Source organism: Aquila chrysaetos, chromosome 2, assembly GCF_900496995.4.
Source record: "Aquila chrysaetos chrysaetos chromosome 2, bAquChr1.4, whole genome shotgun sequence".
NCBI classification, from domain to species: Eukaryota; Metazoa; Chordata; class Aves; order Accipitriformes; family Accipitridae; genus Aquila; species Aquila chrysaetos.
In genome coordinates this window covers 40277648-40300036 of record NC_044005.1, presented here as the reverse complement: position 1 = coordinate 40300036, position 22389 = coordinate 40277648, and the positions used below count along the sequence as shown (strand labels likewise).

The 22389-nt window shown below is 46.7% G+C and overlaps 1 long non-coding RNA gene across 1 annotated transcript in view; it reads right to left on the bottom strand.

Annotated features, from left to right (window-relative positions):
- Positions 1-411: 411 nt before the first annotated feature.
- LOC115348222 overlaps positions 412-22389 on the bottom strand; it is a 28122-nt gene continuing 6144 nt past the window's right edge. The window contains exons 3-6 of the long non-coding RNA XR_003925769.2: positions 13658-13725; positions 8940-9088; positions 2007-2555; positions 412-703 (exon numbers count right to left, since the gene is read on the bottom strand). This is a non-coding gene — a long non-coding RNA (uncharacterized LOC115348222). The remainder of the gene's footprint in view (positions 704-2006; positions 2556-8939; positions 9089-13657; positions 13726-22389) is intronic.

Genomic DNA, 22389 nt, shown 5'->3' with positions numbered 1-22389 from the left:
CCGTGGCTGAGCCGCTCCGGCACCGGCCGCGGCTCTTGTGCTTCAGGACTTTGTTTTCCCTGTTGAATGTTTGCTGTACCTAAGATGTGTAGACGGTCAATTCCTTTTCTGAAGTTATGTATTTCTGTGGAGACACTCAGCTAGTCCCATCCCCTAAGCAGTAAGGGATACTGCTGTAGCGGGGGCACTTATGTCCCTCGTATATATCCATCTCCTAGGGCTGTCTTTACAGCAGGTTGATTGGTGCAAAGGAATTGAACACCACGCTGGGTGTCTGTGCTACATGGGACCTGAAGGAAACAGGACAGATGCTTTCTGGTAAAGAGAGGAAGAAAAGGCTGACAATTCATGTGGTGCAATGCTGTAAGGGCTGCAATAAAAAAAGGAATCAACATTTCTTTTTGGCGGAGCCACGTTCCAATGGCTAAACAGGCTTTATAGTCAAGAAAAAGCCACATTTACACTGCAGTAGAAAATAGTGAGCGTACACTTTTATTATCTCATTAACACCCTCTCCCCTTCTCCCCAGGATCATTTGGCTCCAAGTCTGGCAGCACGGTACAATAATGTTCCCAGCAGAAACAGCTGGTATGGAGACAGGATATTGTTCGAAATGGCCTGAGAGACGTCGTCACCAGGTGGCATTTATCAGCTGTATGCAAACGCCGCGCTTGAGTAAGGCAGTCTAAGAAAGGGTATCTATCTAAAAAAAAAAAAGAGAAGTACAACTTAGCAAAGAGAGGATTTGTAGCTGAAACCTCCTTTTTAGTATAGGTGGAAGGGAAGGGAGTAATAAACAGCCCTGTTAAGCTAGTCTGTTGGCTTTAAACCAAGGTAATGAGGCATGCGGGTGCTTTGACAAGGAGCCAGAAACTGCATTTTGCCACCGATTTGACTTCTACCTTTTTTGTCTCTCTTAAGCTGACAGTAAATTCCTCACAGTCCACTGAGCATATCAAAATGGAGCTCAGGCTAGGTCTAATGCACTGTTAATTGGGGATATAACCTTTTAAAATACTACTAGGAAAATCATTTACTTAATTAAATATTTCCAGTTGTGGAAACCGCCCTCTAGGCAAATTGCACCACCTCTTCCCCCTCTGCACACACAAAAAGTAGAATAAAAATGGATACGCTCATTTTTTTCCTGCACACAGCATTTCCCACACCCATCCCTTCTCAGCTGCCCTTCCTAGGGCTGCTTGCACAGGAGGGAATATTACTCTCGTGCTTGGGTCAGAGAAGTGGGAGGGTGAGCTCCCGGCTCTGCTGCCCGCTTGTTTTGCAGCCCTGGACAAATTCTTAACGCCTCTTTGTGACAGCTTCTGCATCTATGTGGCCTGGAGACAAGCACTGTCCTTCCACCCCATCACTCTGCTCATTGATTAAGTGTCCACAGGCAGCTTAGACCTCCTTTGGTAGGAGATGTTAGATAGAAGAGGACTAAGAGTTTGTTCAGGCCAGAGCACTGCCAGTCTGTTCCCTGGATAGGATGTTGTTCAGCTCTAGGTACAACAGACAAACCCTGCCTTTGGGGAATTGCAAGCAGCATGACCCCACCGCCCGACCGAAGGTTCATGACCATTCCAGGGAGCCACCGGTGGCCTGCATTGGCGGAGGCCATGTAGGAGGACAGAAGTACACAGCAAAATAGGCCTAGTCATTTTGTACAAACCTGCCTGACACTTTAGAGAATCTCATCATGGAAGAAAACTTGGGGTTTGTACAGAGACAAGCCTCCTGAAAGGAGAGCATCAAATCTTAAACCCTCTTGCAGGAGTACTTTTTTCTCCAGATGCAGTACCATCACAGCCAGACTGAAAATGTCACCACTGTGCTTCCGGATCCCTTTCGTGACATGAATGCAAAGGTCCTGTTGGAGAATAAAGTGTTTTAGTGATCTTCTAACAACCATCTATAACTAACTTGCAGTACTTGCCCTGCAGTAGATAGGCTCCTTATATCTAAAAGGTGCCCTGCAGCGAAAGGATTGAATCAAAACGTACCTGCGTCTTTGTGCACAGTTGCTGTTCAGTGTATAACCTGTACCGGGTCCCCAAGCAGTTCCTAGTGCCTCTGTTTTGTCCAAGGGCACATCTATGCTACCACTGGTATTTGCTAATATTTCTTCTTCGTGACTGAGAGAATTTCCCCATCTCTGTGCATTTTGCCTGCCTCCCGCTAGGTACCACGACAAATATGTACAAATGATGGCTTGCAAGTGAGGAAGGCACAGCAAGTCACACATTAGATTTGCTTGTACTGCTCAGAGACTTGTTAACTTGCTCTCTCCTACAAACGCCTCAAAGGCTGGGAGGTGCTTTCTCCAGCGTCCCCCATCGCAGCAGCACAGGAGGCAGGCGATGGAAGCCCGGCTTGGGCTCGGGACATCACGTGCACAGCGCTGCTCCGGGGACTGCTGTGCACGCCAGGTTTGAAGGTAGCACCAAAAGCACTTTGGGGCATGCCGAGCTGTCAAGGGATGGCGTTCCTCAGCTGGCAGGAGACGCTCGCCTTGGAGCTCGCTCGCTCCTCGCAATGAGAGCGCTGGCCAGCTGCGACACAGAAACTGCATTTCAAACTGCTTCCTCAAAACCAAGGAAGAAAGGGTTTGGGGGTTTTTTTTGGCCCGTAATGAAAACAAAGGGGAAGTGGGGAAGCCACATTTATGATCTGGGTAGAAATTTTACTATCCACTCCAACAGGAAGGGTGTTTTCTGACAGGCTCTTCAGGACACCTGTTTTTCACTGCAGCGCACCTCCCAGCAGTGCCGGCTCTATCGCTTGCTGGTGTGTTTTGACAAGGGGCTTGCATTCCTTCCGACATTATAAATTCAGAAGAGGCCAGGGTAATCTCTTTGCCTGACCTCCTGCCTCATGCAGGCCACAGAAAAGCCCAACTTCATTAATACCTGAATTTATTCTACATGAAAATTAGTCTGGAATAACCACTGCAAAATTTATCTTTAACAGCCCTTAGAAATAATAAGCCCTCAGAAAGACAATGCTCTGCTGTCTGAGCGTAGCAATAATTATTTGATTATATGGGACATTTCAGACCCTTTCGTATGCAGCTGTTATGAGTTGTCCTACCTGTGCCTGTTTCTGAGTGAGTTTTAGGTACATTAATTGATGCCACATGCTGCCTCCATAAGGAACACGTGAGTCATTTGGCAGATCCTGTGAAGCCAGTTGGTGGGTCTCAGCCCAGGTCATAGTGGAGAGAAGTCAACAGCTCAGGGAGCTCCCAAGTGTCCATCCCGCAGCCTAAATGGCTGCTCAGGGAGCTCCCAAGTGTCCATCCCGCAGCCTAAATGGCTGGGGACCCCCCCACTTTAAAGAATACCCTCGTTACAGAGGTTTATGTAACATCTGGGTAGGTGCCTCTGGTCTCTGGCCCTGTCAGTGCGATACCTTTCACTGGCAACGAGCTGGAGCTATTTTTAGGATTCAATGGGGAAACAAACCTTGCAGTGGTCTCATTGCTTAATTGCTCTCTATTGCCTTAAGTACAATGGCTAACAGCTAAAATGGACTTTGGGGTGTTGCCTACAGAACACTGTAATGGTTTCCTGCTTTTTCTTTCTATTTGCAAGGTATTTTAAGCTGTTCTACCTTTCCTGGACTGCCCAAGAGGAGTGCACTGTGTTGTGCACTTTCATCAGCCGGTTCTGGGAAATGTCAGTTACGCTGTTCTTCTGCTAGTAATACGTTTCTTGAACGATTTAAAAATAGCACAGTATGAAACATTTCCATCTTCTCTTTTGTGGACGAGAACTGAGGGGGAGTTAACTCTTTTCTGCTTTGCTGGAGCAAGAAGTCGTACAGCGTTCAGGGGCTCTGGGGCTGGAATCAGCTACTGGTGCCGGCAGAGGCAACGTGACGAGGGTGCCTGGTGGGAGCCTGAGCTAAAGGAGGCCCGCGTCGTTGTGGAGCCGCCGGCGGTCCCGGCACGCGTAGCAGCCGTGTCAGTGCAGGACACGGCAGGACTGGGCATCTGAATGCTGACCTGCCTCTCTGCTGCTTTTACAGCTTGCTCGGAGGGCTTCCCAGCCAGTGTCCACACGGCCAGCTGATGCTGACCGTGTTAAAGCTCCTCTCTCTCAACTGCTCCAGTACACATTAACCCTAGAGTCTAAACCTACACTCGGAACTATATCTCCCAGACATCCACATCAGTCCTATTGTACCATCCCATTTTTAACCCCTGTCGGAGCACCTCAGTACTGGCTGCTCGGTCCGTGCCTTGTGTTCGTTGGAGTCTCCTTCCTCAGCTGTTCAGTTTCTTGTTAACTGCCCCTCCCATTTTGTTTTGACCTTCCAGCACCTTTTTCCTTTCTTTTTTTGGTCCTCCCCTCCTGGCTTGTTCCTTTTTGCTTCTCCATCTCTGACATTTCCTCCAGGGGCACCCTCTCCTACGCTCCCCATCTGAAGGCAGCTTGAAAGACAGTCATCTGTGGTGCTGTCCCAGGGAGCTGCTTGGCAGCAGCCTGCTGTGATAAACCTGTATCTACGTATGTCAGAGGCAGAGGGAGAAGAAAGATTCTTTTATCACCTGAGCAGCAGAAGCCTATATTCATCTGACACAGCTTCCCCTATCCGTTTGCACTTGCCATGCACTTTTCCTCTGGTCTGTGGCCCCTTTGGGACTACTCTGGTAACCACAAGGTTGGGAAATACTGTTTCAACCACAAAATGCAGCTTCCTCTTTCGATGACAATTAGCTTTACCCTGGTGCCTGTGGACAGCCTAGAAACATTTAAACAACAACTGGTCTTGGCCTGCTTGTGTAAGCACCTCCAAGGTGCCCACGTGGTGGCTCAGATCTTTTTCCCTGATGGTTCTCCCTGGACACATGTCTCCTCCAAACCTCCCCTGCCGAGTGCAGCCCCTTCCAGCTTTGCCTCCCCCTCGGTGTGACCCAGGTTTTCTAGACGCAAGCTGTTGGTGCAACCACACAAACGCAGATTGCCCACATCATCTGGAGGTGGAGGAACAGTAGAGGTCAGTAAGAGTTTACTGGCACGTGGTGGTGGAGGGGTGAAGAGGAGAAACAGTGATGCAGTTAAGTACAGATGACTTGTCCTGGTTCTGGCTGAGGTTTAGTGCCACCTTTGCTCTGGGCTGCAGGAAAGGCTGCACAGGAGAGCGTTTGCTTTGGAACCCGCCCTGTTGAAACGAATACAAATATCCCCACCAGCCTCATGAGGCTGGGGCTATGGGGCGTCTCTTTTCAGACAGGTATCTAGAGGCACATCAGGGCTTTAAACTGCTTCCAGAATGCTACTATCTCATTTTGTTTTCTTTCTTTTCTCATGGGCAAGTATTACTCGTGGTAGGTCACCCTTGCTTTCTCTGCCTGTCCATAACTGCTTTAAAGCACTGATTAGATGGTTATAAATCACAAGGGATCTATGGTATTTTGAATCACTCTGAACTTTGGCATTATAGCTGAGGTCTTGAATGCACTCTCCAGCAAATCCACTCGATACTGGTTTCTGTTTATTCAGCAGTGATGTCATATCAAACTTTCTGGAGCACTCTGATGGAGACTTAAGTTTATTAAAAGAAGCCTGGACAGCAGAGCCAAGTTTAGCTGCAGCCAATTTATTCAGTAAGACAGCAAGTTGGGTAGCAAAGCAGAAGGATAACTCTCACCTCTGTGCTGATGTCTGGCTTGAGACCCTGCATCTGCTCCGTCTGCAAATGCTGCCATGTGCAAGGGTCCGTCCTGAACAGGAGTTATCTGCACCCACAGCAACCCAGGGTTTCAACCTTAGCTCATGTGAAGAAGAGACCTGTGTACTTTATTTGTCTCCACTTGAAACTATCACTGGCCAAGATGCATTTTCCACCAAAGGCCCTACAGACATGAGGAGAAACAGTAGTATATTTTGCAAGAAAATGTTTTCCAGTGGGAAAATACTAAGTCGCTAATATGTTTCAGAAGCAACTTATTTTCCATGAATTTTCAAACAACATGAAGGAAGGTTTCCAAAGTTGCTTGGCAAGCAGCATTGCATCAGTACGATGCATGGATTTTCCCACAAGTTTCCTTGCTCCTCAGGAACCCACCAATATTTGCCACACATCCCCAGCCCTTTCCTGAAAGAGATGCAATAGCTGGGAACGCAGGGCTTTTACACTCCCTGATAAAGTGTTTGCTGGGAGATACAGACTCGGGAAGCCCTTGACAACTGCTGACTAAAACTGGCATGGTCCTTGTCACCTCCACCACTCTTTACAGCTGAATATCTGCACTCAAACCTCTCCACTGTAATGGCAGAGATTGTGTCACTTCAAAGCAGCAGCTACCCCAGGTCTGTGAAGCGTGTTTCACCAAAGGGAAAAAAAAAAAAAAAATGTAGCTACGTCTGCAGTATGAATTTCCTGTGATTTCTGTTTCCTGGGCGATTCTGAAAAGAGTATATTCCTTTAAGCATTGGAACAAAACTAAGAACGAGGGCTTCATGCTAACAGTATACCCCAAGTTTCAAGCAGCCCTTTGCACGTACATGTTCCCTGCCACGCTTGATGCTGCCCGCACAGCCAGGCTGGGGGGGGGTGTCGTCTCAATCCAGCTGAAACGCTAGCACTTCTTGAGGGGTGTGGGAGGTATACAGAAAGGGGTTAAAGTAAAATAATTTAATGCCTTTTTGTAGTGCACCTATAACAAGGTGACCAGGACTAGCCGCAGCCATGGCTTTCTATGAGCGCAGCTTCGTTTCCCCAGTAGCAGCGAGTTGTGCTGCTCTAGCGGGTTGAAGCGTGTTTTAAAGTGCTTCATACCTGTTCAAAATCCCCCGAGAATGCCGTGCACTGGTGGCCTTTCTGAGCAGCTGGGAGGGGACCCGTGGCTGCTGCAGGGCCAGGGCACCTGTGCCAGGAGCCCTTCCGTCGGAGGTCTGCTGCACAGCCTTAGCCAAAGCACTGCGATGCTGCCTGCGAGGCTCTCGGGCACCGTAGCACAAGCTGCCTCACACAAAGGAAGGTGGGTGAAATTCCATGTTTATAAAGTACAAGCAGAACATCCCAGGGCAGCATAAAATATTACCTTTTTTTCCTTTATTGGCACTCACAGGAACAGTTAATGCTCAGTTTGGATAGAGCTGACGACCCTGCTGTTGTTCATCGTTTATCATCTCTAGATTATTGTGGCTGCAAATCATTTGGCCGATTTCTCTTTTTTTCTGCTTCGCAGATGGCAGTGTCCGTGAAGCATGACACCCTTGCGGGCATCTGACTTACTGCGAGGAAGCTCAAGGACCTTCGAGGATAAAATGACCCTCAATATTAATTGACCTCTAACGTTCATGGACTGATGCGCTGTGATTTGCATGGTCCTCCCCAATACAAACTCTCTCTGCTTGGGTCTTTGCTTGAAGACTGTGCTGCTTCCAAGAGAAGCCTGTGCCAGTGATGGGCCAGCACACACAAGAGTGTAATTTTACTGCTGTGCTACTTTATGTTCAGGCTTCAGCTCCAGTTCAACCTCTTCCAGGGTGGGGCTCTAATGCACTTAAGGTGTAGCTAGACTAAAGCAGCATGGAATAAGCCTACCACTGTAATTTTACATGAAAGGAAACATGCAGAAGCTGCGTTTCTTCAGCTGATGTCCTGTTTTTTTCCAGGGTGGACAGCTAACAGAGCTGAGCAGCTCCTGCAGCTGCAAACAGAGGGTGTTTCCAGCCCCAAGACACACTGAATCAGTCAATGATGTGCTGTTCTCCTCTGCTGCCTTATTAGCAGTTAAAAACTAAGAAAACACAATGCCTTCCTCAAACATCTGCCTCATTTGCCTTCCTCTCAGCATAGCAACAGCCCCCACCACAGACTAGCCCTCATTACAGCAGCTTGGGGGGGAAGCGTAGGTCAAATTCTTCTCGCATAACGAGCTGCAACCCTGTGATCTTTAATAGGATTATACTGGGGGAAAAGGACAGGACCCAGCCTTGTGATTGCAGAGCAACTTATGATTCATGGACATCAGTGTATACTATCTGGGGACATCCTGGACACTGCCTCCTCCTCCGCCTCCCATTAAGATTTCTTTGTGCAGAGACACAGGGTTTGTTCAGCTGTTCCTGACCTCAGTCCCTGACCCTACGCAGCCAGCACCATCCAGCTGCTGGTGGCTGGGCCAAGTCCAGAGCAGGATGGAGCAGCCCAGTGAGCAACAGAAATGACCAGGCATGCTTTCTTGGGGTTTGTGCCTCAGGTTTGACTGCCTTTTGGGCGGAATCATCGTACAATTTGGTCTCATCTCCTCCTATCCCTATAAAATACAGCTTCTTTTTGCCTTGCAGCTCTCCCCTGGAAGAGTACTTTGATGATAACATGCAGGCTGGCATGGGCTGCAGCACTGGTGACTCTCAGAGGCGAACTTTGGAACGATGCTTCTTCTCCCCTGCATGCAACTTTTTTTGGTGAAACTTACAGGATCCTCACTATTTTTGAGGCCCTCTTTGTCAAATTCAGTAGAAATTGACTAACAGGCTCAAACATAAGCGTGACAAAATGGGTAGTCCACAAGATTGCACAAAACTTCCTTCCGTAGGAAACAGGTCTAAAACATACCTAAAACTAGGTGAAGGAGTGCAATGCGTTAGGAAGATGGGCAGATTTAAGGGACAGAGCCAGAGCATGTGCAGAGGCACATGCCCCTCTCCCAGGAGCATCCTTCTGGACTGCCCTCACAGCCAAATAGCCCATTCCCACCCACCCCAGAGTTAAAAGCTCTTTCCAACACGTGTGATGGACCTGTACTGAAGGGCAAAGACCTAGGCAATGCTGAATCATGCATTTGCCACCTCCCACCATCACTAATGCACCGTACGCCACTTAGGAACGAAGGTTCAGGGTTTCTAGAAATAGAGAGCAATAAAATATCATGTCATCTGCCTGAAGATTCAGCAGCCCACGTGTTCTCCCACACTCACTGCTGCAAAGGTACCACGCTGGTGCTTTGGGTAGTCCTCTGGCTGGTCCTTCAGTAGTGGATTAGATTCAAGCTCTGACTTCTGAGCAGGGGCATGCTTCAGAGACAAGCGCTCACATCAGTGGCATTTACCAGGGGCAGCGGTCCTCTCTGCACCAGGATGAAGCTTGCGTGAATTCAGGACAGACGAGTGCTACCAGCAATATTATCAGTACAGCCTTCATTCTTCCTTCGCAGGAATGGGATGATCTGATTGTAACCAAGCCTGAATACAAGCCCCTGTCTTCTCAATTTAGCTCACCCCTTCACTGCAAAATACAAAAGTCGGTAAAAAAAATTCCTAACATATCCTAGTAGGGAGAAGAGTTTCTCCAGAAAGTGTCTATTTATATAATCTCTGCAGTGCTTGGATACCATGGAAATCAGTAAAGAATAATATCTTAGTGAGCCTGTTGCATTGCAGCTTTACGTATCATTCTGTTTGTTACTAAGCTTAAACCTCTTTCAGGGTTCTGCCCCCAGGCTGGCCCCGGTGAGTAGTTATATTTTGGGATCACTTTGCATTTTCCACACACTTCACCATATTATTTCTAGCCATTTTTCCTTTCTCTGAGCCCACAGCTCCTCCCTGTCCAGTACTCTCCAGCAAGAGCAGCCAGGTAATGCTTATTCCCCCACCTGGCTCCTGCATGGGCATAGTTCTGAATACAGATTGCAGACTATTTAACATTGCACATCTCAGTACCACCCCACGATTCTCTTGTGCTCTCCCCTGATACCTTACTGCCAGCTATCCTTTATTAGCAGCGCTTTGGGCGGTTTTTAAAATTGCTAAGTCTTTGTCAGAGCCAAGGCAATTTGAATGATGGTTGAGGAACTCTTTTCAAATGTGCTACTGAGACCCAAATATATTCCACCTTATCACATGCCCCCTGAATCTACTAAGCTTGCAATTCTAGCTGGTAGATTCATTTAAAATTCATTTTGCTGGGCCATATGTACATTTGTTAGACTGCTTATCCCATATTCTGAGGAAACTGCCCTGTAGGCAACCCTATTGCTGGGAAGTCTAAAGACCAAAGTCCAAAAGGGTTTAGTTCACATCCAGCCCCTGTGGTGGTTCATTCATTAAAAGAGATTTCATGTCTGCCTGCAAACTTCACGCTGCCTTCTGACGGGTCACAGGCTTGTTAGAGACTCCTGTCTTCTGCTCATTTTATGTGATCGATTGTGATTGCAAGCTCCAAACCCTGATCCTCCCCTTGCCAGAGTCCAGCAGGAATATCTGATTTCTCCCTGGCACTGGTGATTGCTGTGGAGCTCATAGCAGCTCAAGACAGGCAGATGGGCGGCATCCAGAGGACCTGCCCTGGGGGACAAAGACTAGGCTACAGCTTTACATGGATGGTTTACTAACATATTTATCTGATGCCAGAGAGGACACACATCCTTTTCTTTAAGCACTTGGGACATCAGGAAAAAGCTTTGGACTGTCTGTAAATATGTACAAAATATGAATTATTCATCATTGCTGAGGATAGCTCTGTTATTCAGGGAGCAGCCCAATTCAAAAAGCTCTCCAGGTGTAAAGAACTACGGAAGAAATACCAGAATAGAAAGGAATAATGCGTGGCTTAGGCTATAAACAGCCATGTGTACCGAAACACGTGACAGGTCCTAGCCGTGGGTTTGCTGGCCCGCTGGCCATGGGTACACGCGTGTTGGAGTGGCAGCTGCTCGCCCTGTGAGGAGAGAGGGACGTGTCCTCTGTCCGTCCTTTCCCTACAGCAGTTTGGGGGCTTCTGTTTGAATCAGCAACTTTGTAGGTAAAGACCAACTCTCTCAGCCAGCTACTTCAGCGAGTGGTTAATGGGACGGCTCTGGTCTCTGCACCCCTGGTGCACTTCATACTCGCCCCAAGAAACAAGCCACATTCAGCACTGCAGGGATGTGTCCTTCTACACATGCCCAATGCAGCTCCTCACAGTATTTACAATGATCTTTTGTCGCTTCTCAAACAATAAAAATGCAAAAGAAAGCTTTCATGCTGTAGGCAACTGCGAATTCTAGATCATTTGGGCTATTAACCTTCTCACTTGTGGATATTGCAAACGTTTAAAGATCTGCCTGGCTAAGCACCCTTTCATTAGCTCATGTAGCTGGAAGTTAGATATATGAACAAACTGAACAGAATGCAATGAATGACTAAAGAAGATCTAGGTGGACTGCTAAAAACAAAGTAGCTTTATTTTGCAGTTTCTAATCAAAATGTTGGTTTTGATTAGAAACTTTATGTACACATTGATTAAATACGTTATTCTTCAAAAGGGAGCAAATTGCTCTATTCATGCTGACCAAGGCTCGAAGAGTTAATGCTTGTAGCACAGCCAAGTGATGACAGGAAAGACCTGAGAGGGTTTAAATACTATGAAGAGCAAGGAGCCAATTAGCAGAATGGACCAGGATAGAATTAGCATTCAAGGGTAAAGATAGGAAAGGAAAATGTGGAGTATCAGGAAGGACTTTGTGGCGGTGAGATATGCAAAATTATCTCCCAAGAGTAAAGTGGCAGAAGCTCTACTGCTTGGTACATTTAAAATTAAGTTGGACAAAGCGATAGTGAGTGAATGCAAGATAACAGTTCTGCTTCAGCAGGAAGACGGGCTCAAGCTATTTTCATCTTCAACTCCTTGGAGCTGGCTGTTAGCACGATCGTTTCTAAGCAGGAAACTAAAAGCGTTCCCACGATAGCAGGTAACAGAGAGCTATGCCTGTACCTACTACTAGCTCTGGCAATTTTAAGACATTTTGCCAGACGTATCTATGAAGAACAGGAAAAACCACGAGGGCCGAGACTGCTTTTCAACTCTATGCTAAATCAAGAAAAAACCCAACACAAAATTCTAAAATAAATAGTGTGAGAGAGAGAAATTTAGAAGTAGATGGAAAAGAAAACAATAGGATATGTATACACACACACAGTGATATAATTAGTTTATACATAATAGACAGTCATTATAGCATCCTAACAAGAATTTACACCTCTGGACTATTGAGGACATTCCCCCAGTTTGCCTTGTAAAAGAGATGTGTCATCAATATTTTCTGGTTCCAGACTAAATGAGGCATTTTTTACGGGAGATGTTGCAAAAAAGCCGCTCTCGTGGCAACGGGGGAGTCAGGGCTAGGCTGGGACAGGTTCTACCACTGATTCCCTGCATGACCTGAAATCCCTTCCTCTACCTTCCCCAGGGTAACCCTGATAACATGACAGTGGATGGGACCACTTGCCAAGCATGCTGCATCTTATATCTCTTGCTCAAACCATTCTGAAGACAAAACACTCCCAGCTGTGACTAAATATTAGTCACGCACAGAAACAGGGACTTGCGTGAAGTGCGGTTAGCAAAATCACAGCCTACTATAGTGAGAATTTAATAAGAGTATTTAAACTCCCAAAGGTTAAAACAGCTCCCTGGCAAAGCAACTGAGCCTGGTGCTGAGTTGCGAGCGGCCTTAACGTGGTGGTGAGCCAAGAAGTTGGGTGGGAGGCAGGGGTCGAGGGCAGCTCTCTGCAACCACCCGCTGCAGCGCCCGATTTAAGGCACGATGCGATACGCTGCGGATCTGGCTCCGTACCTGTTTGCGGGTTTGCTGGAGGGGCTCTAGGACCTCAGATCCAGCATTGCAAGAGAGCGAGACAACCCTTAGGAAAAAAGGAAATTGTTGTGGAAAAAGCCTGCTATAACTCACGAAGGCAGCAGGCAGCTTTGAACTGGCACGGATCCTACATAATAAAAGCGACCTACTCGTTTAATACATTTCCTTCAACAATAGCTGGGAACTATAAGGCCCAGCTGTGCAGCGCAACACATCATCGTACAGCCAAGTGGATACCTATAGATCTGACTTTAGCAAATTAAGCAATCCATTTACTGCCTATTTCTGCTACTACTGAGACTTGCACATGGATAGTATATGAGGGGAGAGCAAAGACACAGCGAGTTAGATTTGTGCTGCTGCCAATGTCTGTTATCACAGCAGAGAGGAGCATTGTTTAGATACTAGTCTGGGTCTCGAGATCTTGGCCAGAGTCATCTCGAAGCTACAGGATAACTTCGATCAGTAGCAGCTCCCAGGGAGCAGCTAGGCTGACAGCATCACCAGCTGTACAGGGGAAGGACAGGCCAGATGGAAATCAGGCCTAATACATTTTATGCTTGGCAAATGTCACTATTAACGGTGACTGCGACTACTTTTTCCTCAAACCACTCTTTCAAGTCTCAGGCTCACATTGCAATCTGGTTAATGTTCAGAAGGGAGAACATGTCAACCCTTCAACACGCCCCCGCCCCTGCCCCCGTAATGTATTTTTCTGGGAAAAGTCACAAGGTTATAACAGAAAAAATGGGACAGATCTGAAATATTTCTGGGCTACAAGCCCTGGCCAAGCAGGGAGAACTGTTAAACTGTGGGACAGTTTTCAGGCAGAAAGGACACAGCCCAGTCTCATACTTCATTCAAAACTAGGCTACCAAGAGCATTGGAGAGTACACCATAGGCAACAATCTTGCAGGGAGTCCAGAGGACAAGCAAACAGAAACTAAAAAATTAGCCATAAGCCCCCCCCCCGCCCCATTTCATTTTCCTAAAGCTCCACAAAACCATGCACAAGGAAAGCTGACTTTCCCGATAGAGGCAATTTTGTCTATACAATACCTGTGCCTGTTGTCCTGGAAGATCATCTGGAAGTAGCTGGTACTATGTTCTCCATTGGGCTTTCATGGCTGAAAGATTAGAAATACATATTTGTCACTTATATTGACATTCTTATTACCTCTGCCATTAATCTCATTACCTCTCCTGGCTAAGCTATTGCTTTCTTAAGCAGCTGACTGTACCCAATTAAGGAGTAAGCCGTGTATATCAAATCACATAGGTCAGACTTTCCTTCCTTCTCTCAGGAAAGGTGATTTTAAACAAAAGTTTCTATTAAGTGAGGTTGGAAAGAAATTCATCCTGGCTTTTATCTTAATGGTCTTTTGAATGTCACCTTTCCATTTAGATCCTCTTGTGATAATCAGGGGCTTCCCACTGACACACAAAGGCTTTGGCAGCTCTTTTCATAATACCTGTCCCTTCAGGCAGCGCTCTAATTCAGGGAGCTTGAGTGTCTATAGAAAGAAAAGCAGTGCTTATTAAAAAGAGCACACAAACTTCATCCACTCTGAGCCTCGTACATTATTCCCTGGTGAAAAGGATTTCCAGTTCCTCTTTATGGAAGTGGAGACTCATGAATACAGAAAACCCAGTGGATCAGTCTGTTAGTCATGCCATGTCCCCTAGCCTTCCTCTAGGATAATAGCAAGCCTCAATTAGGCGCAAAAAGAATTAGTAAAATATCAGCACAAACGATCAGACATCAGATATCTATGTGGGACTTGATAATGAAGCACAAAGAATTAATTTTTGTCTGGAAGGCTGTATCTGTTGTGGTTACGTGGCATTACCAGTTCTGTCTGAAATGCCTTCCCTGGCCCTTTACAAACTGCCTTTAAATCCCTCTTGAAAGTAATTTTCTTCCTGTCTCTTCTGCAATGAGAAAACAGCAGGTACTGGTTTGGTTTTTTGTTTGGTTGTCTGGTTTGGTTTTTTTTTTAAATATATGTATTTTAATATGCCTGCTACAAGACCCATTAAGAACCGCACCCTCACTGACAGTAACAGATCTCTTTCTTCATCCAATCTTAATGCTCCTCTTCTCATCACCTCCTGCTATGACTTCTGAAAAATACAACAAGCAGGCAAGGGGAGGCAGACAGCAAATCTTCTCACACTTCTTATCCAACTTCCTGCCATTACAAAAATAGGTCTCCAGGGATGAGTGCTTACCCCAAAGAGTTCAGTGAGGTACAGAGAGAGGCAAACACACGTTATTCCTGCAAGCAACAGTGTGATCATCACTGCTTCGCCCTATTTCTCTTCACAGCCTCACCTGAGAGTGATTGCTTTGATCATTGCTAGTGCTGTGGGCAATTAATCTATCAGTGTCTGCTTTTTACAGCGTTTTGAAGAATGCTGCATTTGCAGGGCCCTTCACCGGCCATAAACTGATGTAGCTCAGTTGCAATGTGATGGTCCGGCCTAACGCAAATAAAAAAGTAAGCGCAGCTGCATGTTGAATGGAAAGATCAAGCTGAATTGCAATGTAATCCTCATCTAATACTGACACGGAGGCACAGTCACTGCCTAACAGGGCACAGACAACCAAGAGCACAGAGTTGCTGATTAAACAAATAAAACAGCTCTGATGAGCAGAGAAATGCCGAATGCTTCCATCAGCAGTTCATTTAGGCAAGCTCTCAGCGCATGAGTAAACAGATGCCAGATGCCCCCCAGAGCGGTGCAATGATATCAAGAAAAATTCAGGTGATGGATGGGATATCTAAAGCGTTAAAAAAATCTATTTCCCTGCACTGCTTTAGAGCAATAAAGGAAGTATATCTGACACAAAAACTGGCCAGCAACACTGGGAATGCTGCACTTCTGCCTGCTTTCTGCCCGTTTCAGTTGATCAGCAAGATTTTCAGGAAGGTCAACACATTTTAATAATGTCATCCTGGCCAGAGAACAAAGAGTTTCCAAATCTGAGCAATTACTTTGGAAAAACTCAGATTAGCATCCCCGTCAATTCACAAATTTGTCATTCTGTGGGACAACCTTAAACTGGGTGGGAGGCTAGATGATAAGCTTATGATAAAACCTCATTAGACCCTACCCTCAACAAGAAAAGCATTGCTCTTTGCAAGGAGAACAGAGCATTTTCTGTCATTCCTGTACAAAATAATGCACGGGGCGAAGCTGCCCTCCCACAGCTCTGGGGGTGCCTCGTCCCAGGCTGCGCTAGTGCAGCTCCAGCTCATCTCTGCAGCTCTGGCACGTTGGCCATGTGGGGCAATGAATATAGGTTTTGGTCTTGCACTTCTCCCTGCACTTTGTGGCATAAATTATGCCAGCATGTCACCACCCCTCCCTATCTAGCCATGCCATGTCCCTTCCCAAAAGATTTAATGCCCAAGGCTTTCCTTTTTCTCTTAGTGTTAACGTGCTATAAACACCTGTTTCTCAGAAAGTGGCAACGGCATTTGATCCAACCTCACGTGCACCATTATCGTCCTGCTCTTCATGGCAGTGCTACTCTAAGAGAGCCGGACTGAATATTCAGCCTGACAACTTATTCTTTGGGGGATTTGAAAGGATTTTTGTATGATTCTAGATATAAAACCCACAGGTACGTGTGGTTTCATCATTATCTCACCCACAAGTGGAATAACTACTTCAAGTACTGGTGAGAAAAAATAATGTCAGGTAGCAAACCCAGGAATTTCACAGGTGGAAATAAATCATCCCTTTCCAACCTCAGCTCTCAGGAGAGAACAGCTGTGAAATGCCACCTTCAGCATTTATCCGCATGGAAGACATTAGCCCAGCTTTCCGAACTAGCTGTCACCTTGGAGCAAGGGAAAGAAAAAGCTCTCACACCCAGACTAACAGACATACAGACTTACTCACTGAAAGTATTGATACCTGACATGACAAAAAGGCCTCTGTTTTTCTTACTCGTTGATATTTTGTTTTATTACAAAGCACAACAACAAGGATAAAAGACCTTTTTCCCCCTCGTACCTGGACCAAAGCCATATAAATAGGCTTAAATCTTTCAATCAGGTGAAACAAATGCATGCTCGCCTAAGTGCCATTTACAGCCCAGTTTGGGGGAACAGGAGTCCTTATTCTTTTGTTGCACAGCTTGCATTATGCTTACATCATGTTTGAGTTAGCCTTATAAAGCCTAATGACTTCAACTATAAGGTATTAGATAGCTTATTTAGTTTAAATTGTTGACAAAATGCATATAAATTATTTACAAATCCTAATACAACTGCATGTCCAAACTCATGCAAATTTATTTTCTCCGTTAGCAGAATGATACGAGTATTCTCAAACAAAAGAACATTTTCTCCTATCTTTGCCTTGCAATATAAGCACCTTATGCAATATGTACACACATGCATATGTATATGCACATGCACCGTGTAACGGCATAGCTGATACAGGTTATTTAAACAGAGGGTGCATGCATCTGAAAATTGCGTGGGGACTAATTGACAGTTTTCTGCTTTGCCATAATTCTTTCTCCTAGTGTGTGTCTCGTGGACTCTTAATGAAGCAGAGATCTAATGGAAAAAAAAAGAGTCGCTAATTGTGTCATTAAAAAGGTGATGTGTTGGTGCACACACAGCCTGTCAAATCCAGTCCTATCAGCTCTTCAGCCTGGACTAACGCCATGTGCCTTGTAACACCAGCTGTGTTACCCAACAGCCAAAAGCGGTTCTCTCCAAGAGAAGGAGCTGTTGGAGGATGGTTGTGGGAACCATCCTCATCCCCGCCTGCCAATGCTGATGGCTGTCGGGATGCAGGTGGGTTCCTTGAATTGGGTCGCAGGGGACTGCTGAGCAGGGCTCCGACTGATGAAGTTGCTCATCTTGACGTGCTTTCTGTTCAGCATTGAGCTCATGGTGGGTTGGGGTTTGAGCTACTGGTTCTCTGCTGGTCCAGAGAGAGGAGAAAGCTTTAATAATTGCATTAGGAAGCCCCTGGTTTTTTCCCCGTGTCAGCAAATGTGCAGCATTGGCTTTAGGGGGACGTTTCCCTACCCTCAGGAAGCACATTTGGTAGTTGTTTTTGTAGGAGACCATTGTTTTTCTAAGTTATGCGAAGAAAAGCAGAGAAAGAGTTAACAAGCTCAGTCTACTAAAGTGAAATTGCGTAGGGCAGGTGAGGACTTGTTCATCCTTCCACGGCATGACTGGGAGCTTCTCAGAAAGAAAAATCACAAGAAAGGTTTGTACCAAAAGTGAAGACACCCTGAGCATAGAGGCTGCTACGAGACTGAACACCCATCCTCTTATATTCAGCTTTGTTAAAGCTTATTTACAAGCCATCAAATAAAAAGGTGAAAGTATGTTACAACACTACACTAAGGAAATACTGGGCATATTCCAGAAAGGTCATGGCAGTGAAGCATGTGGTGTTAGATCCATCTAAACTGCACCTGTGGGAAGGTAAAGAGGATGACACCTGAAGCACAGGATGCCTTCCAGAGGGACCTGGACAAGTTTGAGAACTGGGCCCATGTGAACCTCATGAGGTTCAACAAGGCCAAGTGCAAGGTCCTGCACCTGGGTCAGGGCAATCCCTGGTATCAATACAGGCTGGGGGATGAAGGGATCGAGAGCAGCCCTGCTGAGAAGGACTTGGGGGTACTGGTGGATGAAAAGCTGGACGTGAGCTGGCAATGTGCGCTCGCAGCCCAGAAGGCCAACCGTATCCTGGGCTGCATCAAGAGGCATGCCCGGCAGGTCGAGGGAGGGGATTCTGCCCCTCTGCTCTGGTGAGACCCCGCCTGGAGCACTGCATCCAGCTCTGGAGCCCTCAGCACAGGACAGACATGGACCTGTTGGAGGGGTCCAGAGGAGGGCCACAAAGATGATGAGAGGGATGGAACAGCTCTCCTGTGAAGAAAGGCTGAGAGAGTTGGGGGTGTTCAGCCTGGAGAAGAGAAGGCTCCAGGGAGACATTATTGCAGCCTTTCAGTACTTAAAGGGGGCTTATAAGAAAGATGGGGACAGACTTTTTAGCAGGGCCTGTAGCAGTAGGACAAGGGGTAATGGTTTTAAACTAAAAGCGGGTAGATGTAGACTAGATATAAGGAACAAATTTTTTACAGTGAGGTTGGTGAAACACTGGCAGAGGTTGCCCAGAGAGGTGGTAGATTCCCCATCCCTGGAAACATTCAAGGTGAGGTTGGACGGGGCTCTGAGCAACCTGATCTAGTTGAAGATGTCCCTGCTCACTGCAGAGGGTGTGGACTAGATGACCTTTAAAGGTCCCTTCCAACTCAAACCATTCTATGATTCTGCTCTGCTTATCTCCCTCCGCTGACTGCAGAGGGATCCTGAAAGACTATGGATCCCTGCTTGCTGCAGCAACCTAGTGACTCATGCTGAGCTTTGAGTCTCGCTGGGTAACCAGATAACCAGCTACTGCAAACCAGAAAAAAGGTGTTTGGTACCTGCGATGTGCCGGGGGAGGTGGGATGATGTGTCCCTCTCATGCAGCCGTGGGAAAGAGGCAGAGCCTGCACTATTCAATGCAGTCGCAGGCTTTCCTCCAAAGGTTTGGGTTTTGCAAGCCTTCTGTAGCCGTCCCTTCCTTGGGGAGGGAAGGGGTGTCCAGTGAGAAACAACCCCCTGGTGAGCAGGTTTGTCTGCTCTTCATCAGTGTCTGGCGTGCGTTCATCCTGCTGCACCAGGGCTGCGCGTGGAAATCCTGTGAGCAAACAGTTCTCTCATCCGGGATAGGATGTGGTAAGCAGGGAAGTTCATTTTGCAGGGACTTTATTTTGTACAGAAGTGAGTATGTGTGTTGTAGCTTGGGCAGTTAATTAAGAACGGAGAGCACTTTTCCTGGGGCAATGTGCTTGTTGGATAAAGACCTTCCTTAGAGACGGCAGTTGATATTATTTATGGCTTGAGCTGATCTAACAGCTTGCTGCCAAGGAAAGGAGAAGTCCCACTTCTCCCTCCCTGCATTGACACCAGCCCTGGCAGCCCTCTGAGCTGGCTCTGCTCCCTGAGCTGGCAGAGGCAACCTCCGTAAGTCCCAGGGGAGCAGAAACCGGGAGCAGGAGGACCCCTCGCCTGGGAGCTGTGGCAGAGGAAAGGGAGCAGACAGTTGTTAGATCGCATCAGCTGCAAAGTGCAAGTTCTCCTTCGGTGCTAAACAGAGGCGAGATGAAATCTGCTCGAAACACTTTGATCTGGCTTCTTGGCATACACAAATAACAGTAGAAGCTGGTTATAGCATTATTTTCCTGCAGGACACCTGCCTCATTCACTAGGCAGGATGGGCCGTCCACTACTCTGATTCATTCACTGCACAACATCCAGCACGTTAGACAAGAAACATACACCAGAGAGACGTATAATCAAGTAATGAAGCAGTGTTGTAACAAAAGGCACTGTATTACAAAGTTAAGGAAGGAAGCACAACTTTATTTCTGTAAATGCCTTAATTCTGAGTGCTTCCATCAGAAATGTGTCCTTTTACATGTAGCTTGTAGCGTAAGACTTCCTATTTTTGTAATGGTAAAGAAACTGTGTCCAACAGAATGATGTACCAAACCGAAGTTATGCCCAGTTGTGCACAAGCTTATTTGAGAGTGTATCGCCACGGCCCCCTGCCATAAGAAACAGTTGGGTCTTTTAGCTAATTGATCTCGTGCTGCTTGGACCATTTCAGGGGGAAGGAGCGCTGCTGGCATTTCTTGTAGCTCTGGTTAATGGGCCAGAACTTCTTCGTATTTGTCATCTCAGCATCTCACCACAGGTCTTGAGGATCAGAACTTTGAACTGAAGCACCTGTAGTGACATTTTCTGTCTAAGTACTTTTGTGGACCAGATTTCAGCTCCTGTAAGTGCTGAATTAACCTATTTCCATGACCTAGAAATGATATTTTTTTCTGCATACACAGCATTGCTGAGTCTCAAGGTTTATTACGTCTCTCTGAATATTTGGTATGTTTCTTAAAACTCTTGCCTGTGAAGAATGTGAAAATTTTAAATTCCATCAAAAAGGAAAAAGTTCTGATTGTTCTCATTGGAAAGAAAAACTGGTAGCCAAGGTGGAGTCTGTAGGTGCAGCAGCAGAAGGCAAACCTCGCCAGGTCTGCTCCGCTGCAGGCATCATTCCCAGCGCCCATCCTCCCTCTTCAGCCACTTGCCTCAGTACAAAATAACAGAACGTGGTTTTAAGATCTCTGCACGCAATTCAGAATATTACAGGCGGGAACTCGGACAACGACGTGAAGTACAGATTTGCGCAGGCACATTGTGGCATGACAGTGCCGGGCAGAAGGTGGGTGTTCAGGGGAACGGTCAGCTGGCAACTGGTCCGGTGACACGAATGGGACCCAGCAAGGTGTCCCGCACCCTGAGGACCTGTCCTGAAAGGCTCCCGCAGCTACTTTAAGTGTGACGCTGTATAAAAATCTTACGGACATCACCAGTAATTTGATGCAGTTTGTATTTGGAAAAGCCGGATACGTGAGGAATCGTGGTCTTGCTTGCAATCCTGATTTCTTGCCGCGGCGATGCTGTGAGTCGAGTCTGGGGGCAGCGGTCAGAGACCCTCTGAGAGCACGCTGCCTGCGCTGCCCGCTCCCCAAAGTTTCTACCTACCTCCTTGGCTGCGCTGGCTTCCAACCAGCAATGACAATACATGTCACTGGTTTTTAACGCAGATGGAGTATTTATAGTTTAGGGCTTTTGTACTCTCTTCCATAGCTTAATTAGCAATATAATTTCCTGTAGATCTTCCTGTACTTGTGGGAACGGAGGAGAATGGCAATTACTGTGGAAAGCCAGGGGCAGCGGGGGGAGAGGAAGAAAGACACAGACATACACACAGAGCCATCTCTCTGCAAGTGCGTAGCGAGGAGATGGCACTGAGCTAATGCCAGCGGAGGGGACTGTCTGCGGCGGCTTTATAAGGGAGTAATGACTTATTTCGTGTTCGACTTCAGGAATGTTCCCATATTGCATAGGAAGAAATCTCGTACATATTGAAGTAAACTGGCTTCAGTCTGCACTACCAGCACAGTCAGCATTACCGAAGCTTTCACATTTGAAGAAAAAGGATCTAAACAATATTATAAGTGTGCCCAGGAAATGTGAACAGCTTCAATATTCATGTTACAATAAGTGCTCAGAGGCCATATTGTCTAAGGAGCTGTACAAACAAAAAAGACCAGATCCGTGCACTAAATCTAGCTTATGTCAAGGAAGATGAAGGGAAAAATGTGAAGCAGCAATACAGGGAAGGAGGTCCAGAGCAAAGAGTTCCTGAGACACACTGCTCCCATGGTGAAACCAGCCTAAGCAGATCCCCTTCCCCTGGGCAGGTATTTCTCACAGAAAACCCTCTTCTAGCCTCCAGCCCTGTCACGGGCAGCTGGACTTATGCTGGTGCATGGTGTGTTTATATCACCCCAAAGGCTTTTCTCCTGACTTCCATGAAGTGCATTGGCTGCAGAGAAGCCCCCCTCAGAGCTGTGGCTCCAGCTGTTGCAGGGGAAGGGGCTACGACTGCAGAATTCACGGCTGTGAGTTCAGATTTCCAACACCACTGAGCATGGCAGCGCTCGTGGAGCTGGGCTGCTTTCTCAGCTGGCTTCTAGCTCTGTGTCGAGCAGGCTGATTCAGAAACCCTGCCTCCCTCCAAAAAGGAGAAAATCTGAAGCTCACATCTACATCAGTATTACAAAAACCTTTACAGCATAACATACACATATAGAAATTGCTTCCCACAACACTTCTTTCCCATGAGGT